This window comes from Amborella trichopoda, chromosome 10 (assembly GCF_054954075.1).
Source record: "Amborella trichopoda isolate Santa Cruz 75 chromosome 10, AtrichopodaSantaCruz75HAP2 v2.0, whole genome shotgun sequence".
In the NCBI taxonomy this organism is placed as follows: Eukaryota; Viridiplantae; Streptophyta; class Magnoliopsida; order Amborellales; family Amborellaceae; genus Amborella; species Amborella trichopoda.
The window spans coordinates 29,186,751-29,199,173 of record NC_142345.1 but is presented as its reverse complement, the minus strand read 5'-3'; the positions used below and the strand labels follow the sequence as shown (position 1 = coordinate 29,199,173).

Genomic DNA, 12,423 nt, shown 5'->3' with positions numbered 1-12,423 from the left:
GAGGGGTGGAGACAACTACTTCCACCATTGCAAGATCAGGGTTCTGAGCCAAGGCCCATCTATGATATCAGATTCAACATGATGTTCGTCGTCTCAGGAACAAATTCTCCTTCCTCCAAAAACAAATACGCATCACCCTCATCAAGCACCACCAATGCCAGAGGGTCAACCGTCAGGGGATCAAAGGAAGGCCTAGGAGAAGAGCACGGCTTCCTCGCAGCATAGCGATGGAACATAGGATACATATTGGCCACCGACATCAATAACAAATGAAGAGCCAAAGACGAACACTGTCTATGACCTGCAACCACCAGAGCAGTAAAGAAGAAAAACAAACTGAAATTGCTGCTTTTGCAATGAAGAACCACCGACTTCACACCTGAATCAAGAAAGAATGATGGGGAAGGAGAAGGCGGTTTTTCCACTTCCCATCGCGTCGGCGTAAAAGCCGGGGATGCAACCACATCTTCCAAATCCTTCACCGGGAATGATGCCTCAAATCTACCGTGCAGAGAAATGTCGCCAACCAAACCATCCTTAGAAATAGTGTTTGGTGAACCCAACCGGTCTACCTAATCATGTAGACCCTCATCTCTATCCAAAACAGCTGATGCTAAAGCCGCCAAGCATTCTATGAAACGTCCCACGGGATCCAACACTTGCTAATTTTCAAATTTTGAAATTCCCTCTTTGTTGCCCTGAAATTGCGTCGACTCTTTCGTCTCGAAAAATACCGATTAGCAATCATCGAAAAAACTTTGCCATGATCCACCTTCACCGGAGCAGCAGCTCAACGGCAAGTAACCTCCTGCCAACCCCCTTTGTCAAAGAGAGGACCCACAACGGACTTAGTCACAGGTTGAATCTGATTGACCGTCTTCATCTCTATAGAAATCTCTATGGAGAAAGATTCTTGGCCAACCATAAGTCTCATCATTTTGGGAGTGGAATCCCCACTCCACTTCCATATGTGGATACGCATAAACCTAAAAACAATCCCTTGAAGGGAGCCCTTATCAATGTCACAAAATTCCCCACAACAATTAGCCAACTTACGACAAGTATCTAATGTCCAGGCATGGAGTGGAATCCCTGACAATCTTATCTAAAAACTCTCCTTCTGTAATAAGATAAATGAGACGCAAGTTTCTAGAAGTCTAAAGATAAAAGCTTACTCTGAGCTCTGACAAAGTGGTTTGCTAAAGCTACCATAGCATCCTCTTTGTCATGCAAGAGAAAGACTATCTTATTCTCCCCCAACACTTTAACTTTTGGAGAGTAAGATAAGCCTCATCCCCTTTTGGCCCAATCGCTTAAACCAAAGAGATCATTCGAAGGTAGGGAGAATGATCCCACGATAAGAAATTGAGCATCCGAAAGCAAACCACTAGACAAATCAAACCGCACTGCCATGATCGGTGTTAGAAAACCATCCTCCTTACCAACTACAACCCTAGTTTCTCCTACCATCTCATCTCAGAGGTTTGAGAGATGAGGGAGCTTTGTAATGATAATTGATAATCGCATGGTCTCGTCCTTGGCTGTAATGTTTTGATACTTTCCAAAAGAAGTTGGATATATACTGATGGCAGCCCCATTATCTATTATGACCCATTGGATCTCAAAGCTAGTTATAAATAAATATACTGATATAAACAAGCTAATTATAGCAACACTTGTACACATTTAGTTTGCATTCATCGGCATACTGACTTCTAGTACCTTGTAGTGGTTCTGGTTATGCTGTTAGGAGGGATGTGTCTTTGGTTACGTTGTTGGGAGGGATGTGTCCATTGTGAAACTCTCTATCTATTGGCAGTATCCTTGTGAGTTAGCCAATAGGGGATAGAAATGGTGCCTATCCCATCTAAGTGGGCAAGTAGATTATAACTTTTGTGCCTTGGTAGCCAGAGGTGGGTGTCTGTATCCTATCTAAGTGCCTGAGTAACTCGAAGGATAGAGATGGGTGCATATGTCCTATCTGAGTGCCTGAGTAACTTGAGATGGGTGCATTATTTGAGTGCCTTAGTAACTTGGAGGATAGAGATGGGTGCATGTATCCTGAATAAGAAATCTTTGGCTCTTTTCTTTGGTACACCCACAGGAAGTGAGCCATACCAAACATTCACCCAGATAAAGTAAATATGCATGGGGGTGCTCCATTTGATGACACTCGATGCCCACTAGTTCTGAATATGAAGGTATGGTGCCCTTCTCAACCTTTTTTTTTTTTTTTTTTTGTGGGTAATTCAATGGGGAAGAACACCCCTAACCGTTTTTTCAAATAGATTAGGAGTTACATTTTTTAAGGTGTCAGTGAGATTAGGAGTTATATTTTTTTAAGGTGTCAGTAACATTTGGAATTACATTTTTTAAGGTGTCGGTGCGATTAGAAACCACAATGTGGTAACTAGGTATGGGGGAGCTACCACCATGATCCAACTCCTTCCATGAACGATTTGTTTTTGGAAGAAATTTAAAATGGTTTGGAATGTTGGATGTTTACAGATAGACTTGACCAATGTGAAAACTAAAACAAGGTGCTAAGTGTTCTTATAAGCAAAAAAGATTAGGACCAAACAATGTGGAAAGTGCGAACTGCAAGGTGTTCTTAATTAGATGATGATATGGAGTGCGGCCTTTAGTCTTGAACTCTTTGTCTCACGTGCATGGAAGACAAATAAAAACCTATTTAGAAATCTCACTCCCCAAAAATTTGGGTCGGGCTCGGTTTTAGCCCGAAAAGGCCAAAGGCAACGCTCGGGTGCTGGGCTCAAGCCAGCCTTAATATTAGGGAGTCAATGTTTTTCTCTGGTCTTAAGTCTCCCCTAGAACTGGATGCTAAGGCTTATGGTGGAAAATAGGTCAATTTGCTAGATCAGAATGGCTAAATTTCATTCAAGTTGCCCCGGTACATAGGCATATTTTGTTAGGTCAAAATGGCCAAATTTCATTATGTTTTCTTGAAAAGATTAAGGGGCTATTTGGATCCTTGGAAATGGATTGCCAGGAAAAATATATTTCCATTGAAATATATTTTGAGAAAAGTATTGCTTATAAACTAGATTTCGACTGTTTGGATGCTACATGGATGCATAGCATTTTTATTATTATTTTAAAAAAATGTTAAATATTTTTATTATACAATTCATCATAATGTTTTTTTATTAAATTTGTGATAATATCTCTCTCTAAATATTTTGAGATAATTTCTCTCTAAAAACTTTTAAGTAGTTTCTCTTTCTAAAATTTGATATAGTTTCTCTCTCTAAAATTTGATATAGTTTCTCTCTCTAAAGTTTTAAGATATTTTTCCCCATAAAACTTAAAATTTGGGATAATTTTTTTCTCTAAAAATTTTAAGATAATTTCTCTCACTAAAAATGTTTAAGTATTTTCTCTCTCTAGGACTCAAAAATATTTTTAGAGAGAGAAAATATAATTTCTCTCTCTAAAAACTTTAAGTAATTTTTCTCTCTAAAATTTGATATAGTTTGTCTCTCTAACATTTTAAGATATTTTTCTCTCTAAAACTAAAAATATGAGTTAATTTCTCAATCTAAAAAAATTGAAAATGTTTCTCTCTCTAAAAATCTTAAGATACTCTCGTTATAAAACTTAAAAATTGATATAGTTTCTCTCTAAAAATTAGAGACAGTTTCACTCTCCAAAAATTTCAAATATTTTTTCTCTCTAAAACTTAAAATTTGAGATAGCTTTTCTGTTTAAAAATTTTGATATAGTTTCTCTCTCTAAAAGTTTTAAGATATTTTTTCTTTGTAAAAATTTTCAAGTACTTACTCTTTTTAAAACTTAAATTTTGAGATAGTTTCTCTTTCTAAAAATTTTGATACTCTCTCTCTCTAAAAATTTTCAAGTACTTGCTTTCTCTAAAACTTAAAATTTTGAGATAGTTTTTTTCTCCAAAATTTGATAAACTCGAGATTATTTCTCTCTCTAAAATTTGATATATTTTCTCTCTCTAAAATTTTAACATACTTCCTCTCTCTAAAATTTAAAATTTGAGATAATTTCTTTTTCTAAAATTTTTTAGAGAGTTTGTCACTCTAAAATATTTCCGTACTCTCTCTCTAAAACTTAAAATTTTAGAATTTTCTCTCACTAAGAAATTTGAGTACTTTCTCTTTCTTTAGGGTCAAGAGAAAAACGCAGATCTCTTTGTAATAAGTGATAACAGAGAGGCGTGAGGAAGAGAGCTATTGTAACCCTATTCTCCATTGCCAGTAAAAAAAGCTTTCATTTCCCGTGAACGTAGGCACGTTGCCGAACCACGTATATCTTTGGGTTATGGTTGGTTGTTTCTTTGTTTTGTATTTTTTTCTTCTTTTTTGTTTTTATGGATTGCTTTGCGTTTCTACAACCTCCCAAACATTTTCTTTAACTAGCTTTAAGACCTTGCAACATGGCCAACAATTTTGCCTCATTTGCAATAGGAATGCCCCAATGACCAAATAGCAGAAAATCACCTCACCATATGAATTTCGAACTACCCCACCAATACCAACTGGTCATGGATTAACAAGTGAACTCCCATTAAAGTTGGCCTTTATTCATCCCTATATAGGCAGATTCCATCTACCTGTAGGCCTTGCTTTTAAGGAAGACTGATTAACAATGTTTTTCAAATTAAAAACAACATCCACCTTTGACACACCGTCTCCCTCCTTTGTAATAGAGAACTAGCTCTAGAGGGTCTATAGAGTTTTTCTTTAGTTCTTTCTTTCTCCAAAACAGCACCTTCAAACATTTCTCTATTACGTTCTATCCAAATCTCCCATAATAATGCAGCTCTAAAAATTTCCCAAAGCAAGTTCCCGAATTTTGGTAAATTTGGGATGCTTAGTTGTTCATATATCTTTGAGGCAACATCAATGAGAATCCCATCTTCTGTAAAGTCTATAGTCGATCATGGAATAGCATTCAATAAACAAATATTGACTGAAAAACATCTACTCTTTCTCGCACTACCTAATTATTGGCATTTTGGGAAATGTATACGTTGTCCAAAGCTTTAGCAAATCCATAAGCTGCATAATAATAAGATCTAAGACCCTCTTATAATTACGCTGAATTGTCCAAGTCAGCCTCAGTTGTTCATGACATTCATAGGATTGAAGATTTTGCAAAAAGATACAAAAATGGGACCTTTAAAGGTCTGTCCCTTATCCACTTATGAAACCAAAAGTTTACCTTATCTCCCTTACCAACTATCCAATGAATATTCCTCTCGACAATGGATTTACATCCAAAGTACCCTTCTAAAGTTGTGACTGGCAAGAAGCCCCTCTCTCATTGCTAGTTAGATGCATGTTATGGTCTACCCCATATTTTTCTACCAAAACTCTCTTTCATAACTGATCATCACTATGTAATGACCTCGACCACCATTTCGCTAATAATACCTTATTCAATTGCTTCAACTGTCTAATACCTAGGTTTCTGTCTTTCTTAGGGTTACATACTCTATCTCAACTTTTCGGGTGATATTTCTTTCCACAATCATATGAACATCATAGAAACTTTCTTATCAAGGTTTCAATTTCTTTAATCACCAAGCTGCTCCTATTCAAGAAAAGACGTATGACAAATTAGTAAATTATCTAAAGAAGATTTAATCAAAGTTATTTGTTCCCTAAAAGATAAGAATTTAGTCTTCCAAAGGTCTAAATCTCATATGTTTCTAAGAAGTCTTGAATCTGAATTGGGCAAGTCTTGAATCTCAATTGGACAAGCTAAGATACTTAATAGAAAAATTTCCACCACACAACCTACTCGAGAAGCAAGCATACAAACCAACCATGGCAGCGCCTTACTCCCAGCAATGAAATTTTAGTAACATTCACCATGAGACCCAAATCTCACATCATCCTAAAAACCTAATGATGTTTCTAACCTGATCGAAACTCACATCACAAAATATCATCGACATACTGTAAATAAGAAATACAAGGGCCATCTAATGAAATTTTAAACCCACAAAACTGAGTCTAAACTTCCACATTCTTGAGCATTCAACTTAGACCTTCTGCCACAAAAGCAAACAAGAAAGGAGATAGGGGTTATCGTTGCGTAGACTTTGAGAAGCTTTGAAAAAAACCTTTCAGGCATCTATTAATGAGTATGGAAAAATGAGCACTTGAAAGTCAACCCAATATCCATCCTCTCCGCTTGTCCCCAAAACCTATACACCTTATAATTTCATTCAAAATACACCATTCAATCAATGTCCCTTCTCCATACCAAGTTTTAGCAAAACTCTTGTCTCCCCAATGGGAATGCCGTAAGTGATCAATCAAAGGTAACACCTTTTTCGACCTCTTTGCTAAGACAGTTTAGATGATCTTATAAAGCTGGCAAATAAACTACTACGCCTAATGGCATTAAGACCTTCAACTATTGCTTTATTTGGAATTAATGTAATATATGTAGAGTTGATGCTTTTGCCAATCATCCCCCTCCATAAATTCTACCACCATTACTACCTCATCCCTGCTGAAAAGTTTGAAATAGGATCAAAGGGAATCTATTTGGGACTGGTGTCTTATTACCTAGTAATGAAAACACAACTTCAGATCTTGAAGGTCTGAAGTTTACATGTCAAATAATCGTTATGACGCTTAAAAATACTTTGGATTTTAAAATAATGCTTGGTGCCTTTCTATAGCAAAAATTCCACATATTTGAAGAGTATATATATATATATATATATATATATATATATATATATATATATATATATATATATAAAGATACTACAAAACTCCTATATGCGAAAATAAATAGTGATTTCGCCTAACCTCATCACCATTCAAACTTCATCGTACGGTCACAATTGTCCGGTAGCGTTTCAATTTTCATTTTGTTTTTACTTATTGGAATAATCTGAAATTTAGAGCATGTATACATTTTAATGAGGAGCATCTAATAAAAATATGAAAAAAATAATTCGAAAAATATAAATTGATCAAAATATCCCCATAAATGTTTGGAGGTATTTTGATCAATTTATATTTTGTGAATTATTTTTTTTATATTTTTATTAGGTGCACCTCACTAAGATGTACACACGCTCCAAATTTCAAGTAATTTGAATTTGTAGAAAAAAAAAATGAAAATCGAAATATTACTGGATAACTGTGACCGTGCGATGAAATTTGGATGGTGATAAAGGTAGGTAAAATCACTGTTCGTTCACTCTCTCTCTCTCCATCTTTATCTCTCACATCCTTCTCTCTATACTCTCTCTCACGTCCTCCCTCTCTATCATCTCTCATAAAATTTGAAAGTATTTCCCTCTCTAACAAGCTCTCTCTATATCTCTCTCTCCCTCTTTCCCCTGTATATCTCTCTCTCCCCCACTTTCTCTCTTTCCCTCTTGATAGATATAGAAGGCGAATATTATAATTTATATATCTCTTTCTCTTTCTCTCTCTCTTTAACTCTCTCTCATGTCCCTCTCTCTACGCTCTTTTGTTTCTCTCACGTCCTCTCTCTTTCTATCACATACCATTTTTTTAGGGGCCAATATACAAATTATTAGATGGCTTATCATTTAGAAAGATTTTTGGAGAATTCTCTCTTTATCTATTCATTACTCATAAAGAGAGAGAGATAGAAAGTTAAAAAGTTAGAGAGAGAGGAGAAGTGTGTTAGATAGGGAGATAGAAAGTTTCTATTCATTACTTATAAAAAGAGAGAGAGATAGAAAGTTAAAAAGTTAGAGAGAGAGGAGAAGTGTGTTAGAGAGGGAGATAGAAAGTTTCTTTTTTTGTCATTATCTCTCTTTCTCTCTCTATTCTCTCTCTATTCTCTCTTTATCTCTCTCATATCACTCTCTCCACTCTATCTCTGTCACGTCCTCTCTCTCTCTATATATCATCTCTTTCCTTAAATCTCTCACAAAATTTGAAAGTTTTTCCTATCTAACAAACTCTCTTTATATCTCTCTCCCTCTTTTCTAAAATCTCTCTTTAAAATGTCTCACCTACTCCACAAAATGTCTCACCTACTGTCACACCCCAAGAATTTACAATACTGTTATTCTTGAGATATGACAGTCAAAACATATATACATCTCTTGATAGGACAAATTTACAGTGGCGAATTCTTACAAAGTAACAAAAGAAAGCTTAGGCACAACTACAATATCTTCCAAGGTTGATCCTGACGAGCACTTAAAATGAAACCGCAATTATCCTGAAAAATATTTACCATAGTTTGATGAGTTTGGCTACTCAGTAAGTGATCATCATAATCCTAAAAATAATCATCAATGAAAGATATAAACAAACTTTCAAAATGGAAGTCAATTAAAAACAATGCGAGCACAAGCATTTATAGATAACAATTTCACTTTCAGAAATGCACAATTAAACATAATCCAAATGATTGAAATACATATAACATTTTAACGGCAGTGCATAATTCAAAAGATTCCACAAAATTACCCTACTGGCGTCCCAAGTAGGTCACCTATGTACCCCATCACCGTCTTGATGGGTCCACTTAATCCTTATCAGCGTCCTAGATAGGTCCACTTAATCCCTGCAGATCCACTTATACCTCAGCGGCGTACCGGATGAGTCTACTTAATCCCTACCGGCATCTCGAATAGGTCCACTTATACCTCACCGGCAAACCGGATGAGTCCACTTGCATACTTAAAGTATTTTTAAATCTTTAAACATTCGAAAGCAGCAATATCATGTACTCAATATATCACTGAAATCATTAATATGAATTTCATTGAAACCATTAATAACAATCACTTTCAATAACATTTCAAAAATAACCAATCAAATATTTTGGGCTCAAATTTAGAAAGGTAGCAGTTCGTAAAGACATTCTAGCATAATTGCCAATCTAATATGTATAGAAAAACTCTTCTAGAAATTCAAGAATACGGAATTATCACAATTTATGGGATGTCAATTCGCAAATAAACATTTCACAACAATGCTATAATCAATTGCAAAAATATCAATTTTCAAATAATAAGGTAGTTATGTGCATATGAAATTTACAATGTCTAAATATTAAAAAACAGTAGAAAGAAATCTCACAATTTTACTAACAGCAGAAATATCACATTTATTTCTAAGAATTTTACAATATCTAAAATTTTATAACAATAGATAAGAAAAATAAATAAATTTATTTCTAAGAATTTACAGCATTTAAAATTTCTAACATAGATAAAATATCACAATTTTATTCAAAAGATTATTTTTCAAAATAATGAGGTCGCGTGCGCCTAAAATTTATCTCGCCTAAAATTCATGATAATAAGCAGAAATAATTATTTCATTTCATTTTTAAAAAGAATGGATTATTTTTCAAGATAATGAAGTCACTTACATTGACTCCAAAACTGGGGGAGCATCAGTTCCATCTCACATAAAACATCAATACTTTCTTCAGAGACTCGATGTGAATGAAGAATCTTTTCCAAGGAAAAAGAAAAAAACACGTAAGTATCATTACCTAAATATAAATTCTAACCATGCTAGAGAGAGAGACCCTACAAGAGGTCCTACCACTATTAGCATGCAATTTTCAACCGAAACATCTGCAAACTTGTTCGGATGGCACTATCTTTTTGGCAAGGTTGAGGTCGCTGCACCGGGTTTTTCTTGCTAACCTGGATCATGTTTCTTTGAGTTTGAAGGCTTCTTGTTTCAATTAAGGCATCCTAGACTTGGAATTGGATAAAAGAGATGAGGAAAGGATCTCCTTTGTGGTTGTAACAGAGAAGCGCTGCTTCTTGAGAAAGGGTTCAGACTGGAAGGACTGCCTGCTGCGAGAGAGAGAGAGAGAGAGAAAAAAAGACGTATAAAAAAGAAACACCTCAATGCAAGGTGTCATTTAAAGGAGTGTTATTGTAAAACTTTAAGGTGGTAGACCTAAGGTCCATCCAAGTAAAATTGAACCCTCAAATATATGAACGATGATATCTTTTATTTATTGTTAATATAAAGGCAACAATATCCTAACGGTATATTAGTATTATTATTATTATTATTATGATCACTAATATATAGTTATTATTTTATTTATTTATTTTTTTGTATTTAGTTCTATTAACACCATTAATATTATTATTATTATATTTTTTTTATTTTTTATTTGAAAGTTTAGGATTGTTACACCTACTCTCTCCCTCTTATCTATATCATTGTCATAATTTCTCTCTCCTCTCTATACCTCTTATTTATATCTTTGTCATAATTTCTCTCTCTCTCTCTCTCTCTCTCTCTCTCTCTCTCTCTCTCTCTACGTGACTTTGGAGCATTAGAAGAGGTTAGTTCCTTTTGGTTATACTTTGTTTTTTAATGTTGGTTATTCTAAGTTCCAATATACTAGTATATGTTTGTTCTCTGTTTTTTCTATATAGGTATAGATATGGTGGTGTTATGTATCGTTAGAGTTGAATATTCTTATATCTTATGTGGAAATATTTGGTTTCTTTTGAGATGTATTGTTGATTTAGCTTTCGATATTTGATAATATATGGGTTGGGTTCCTTTTATCTGCTTACCATATGATGTAATCAAATATATCATGCATGTACTACTTCATATTAACTTGAATTGGGATTTTTGTTTGGTTTGGCTTTTGATATTTGATAATATATGGGTTGTGTTCCTTTTATCTACTTACTAGATGATCTGATCAAATATATCAGGCATGTACTACTTCATATTAACTTGAACTGGGATTTTCGTTTAGTTTAGGTCAATTTACTTTATATTGAATATTTTCCGATACAGATCACTTCCTAAAGCCTTCAAGAGGAACTAATAAGTACATGCATGTTTTCTCTTCTTCTTTGGTGAATATTTTTATTATGAGTTTGTTACATGTATCATGTGATATATTTTTATCTAATTTTGTAATAATATGTATTTATAATTTAAAATAGTTTTAATTATCTCTCTCTTTCTTTAAATCTCTCCTCCTATATTTATTTCTCTCTCATTCTCTCTCTCTCCCTGTCTTTCCCTCTAGATAGATATGGAAGGTAAATATTATATTTTATGTCTATATTTCTCTCTCTCTCATTTGCAAGGGAAACTATCAAATTTCACATCAAATGGTTGTAAGGAATTGCGAACACCTTGTATCAAAGATAAATGGTCGCATTGTATACAATCTCATATATATATATACATATAGAAGATACTACAAAACACCTATAGGAAAAAATGAACAGTGATTTCGCCTACTGTCATCACCGTTCAAAGTTTATCGTACGGTCATGATTGTCTAGTAGTATTTGTTTTTTAATTGATTTTCTACAAATCAGAATGACCTGAAATTTAGAGCGTATGTTAATAAAAAATAGGATAACGAAAAATATCAAATAAAATATTTTACAAGAAAATTTGTTATCAAAATCCCCTGAAAATTTTTAGGGGTATTTTGGTCAATTAGTTTTTCACAAATTATTTGTTTTATATTTTTATTAGGTATGCATAACTAAGATGTACACACGTTTCAAATTTTTGGTCATTCTAATTTATAAAAAAAATAAAAAATAAAACACTACTAGACAATCGTGACCGTGCGATGAGTTTTGGACGGTGATGAGGGTAGGCGAAATCACTGTTCATTTTTTTCTATAGGCATTGGGAAGACTTATATATATATATATATATATATAACAGTAGTTTAAAAAACAGATCGGTGACCCGGATCGGACATCCCAAAACCGATTCGAATCGATGAATCAGTGATCCAGATCGAAAATCGGGCCGAATCGCTGGGATTAAGCCTTAAAAAATTTCAAAAAAATTATTAAAATTCATTATAAATGTTGTTTTTTAGGAATCAAATAAGAAATGGGGGCACTACATTATTAACTTTCATTGTTTTCATCAATTTATGAATATTGAGATGTTCTTTCCCTGTATGAACTTATGTTGACCATTAAATTTACATCCCACACAAGAAATCATAGACTTATCATGGATTAAGTATATAATCATATATGGACTACAATAAAGAGTTGACTAAATTGATGAAAAATTGGCCACTAAAATCTTGAATTGGCGAAAAACCTTAATCCGCTAAAAAAACCCAAATTATTACAACCTAACTAATTATTGACAACTGTAATAAAAATAGTACACTACATGATTTATAATACAAAAATTAATAAATAAAATAAAAGATTTGGTTATCAATATAGATATTAGTAGAATGCGTACCAATTTTCTTTAACTTTTTAGGTTTCTATAATAAGTCAGTGAAAGAGATTGTTAGTTGAAAGAGAGAGATTTCAAATGACCTCATTGTATGAATCCTATCTTTAAATTAATATTACTAAATTTATGTTAAAGACCATCATGTTATAAAAATAAAAAATATAATTAGACCATTTATTCTTAGGTTGTATTAAGA

General features: G+C 33.6%; 1 long non-coding RNA gene across 2 annotated transcripts; it reads right to left on the bottom strand.

Annotated features, from left to right (window-relative positions):
• Positions 1–7,933: 7,933 nt before the first annotated feature.
• LOC148780127 (uncharacterized) lies at positions 7,934–9,853 on the bottom strand. Of its 2 annotated transcripts, none has more exons than XR_016043432.1 (3): positions 9,558–9,853; positions 9,379–9,463; positions 7,934–8,217 (listed from the first exon to the last, which is right to left on the bottom strand). It is a non-coding gene; the product is annotated as an uncharacterized LOC148780127 (long non-coding RNA). The 2 variants fall into 2 exon arrangements; XR_016043433.1 differs by having other exon boundaries at positions 8,126–8,565; positions 9,558–9,813.
• Between the last annotated feature and the right edge of the window lie 2,570 nt (positions 9,854–12,423).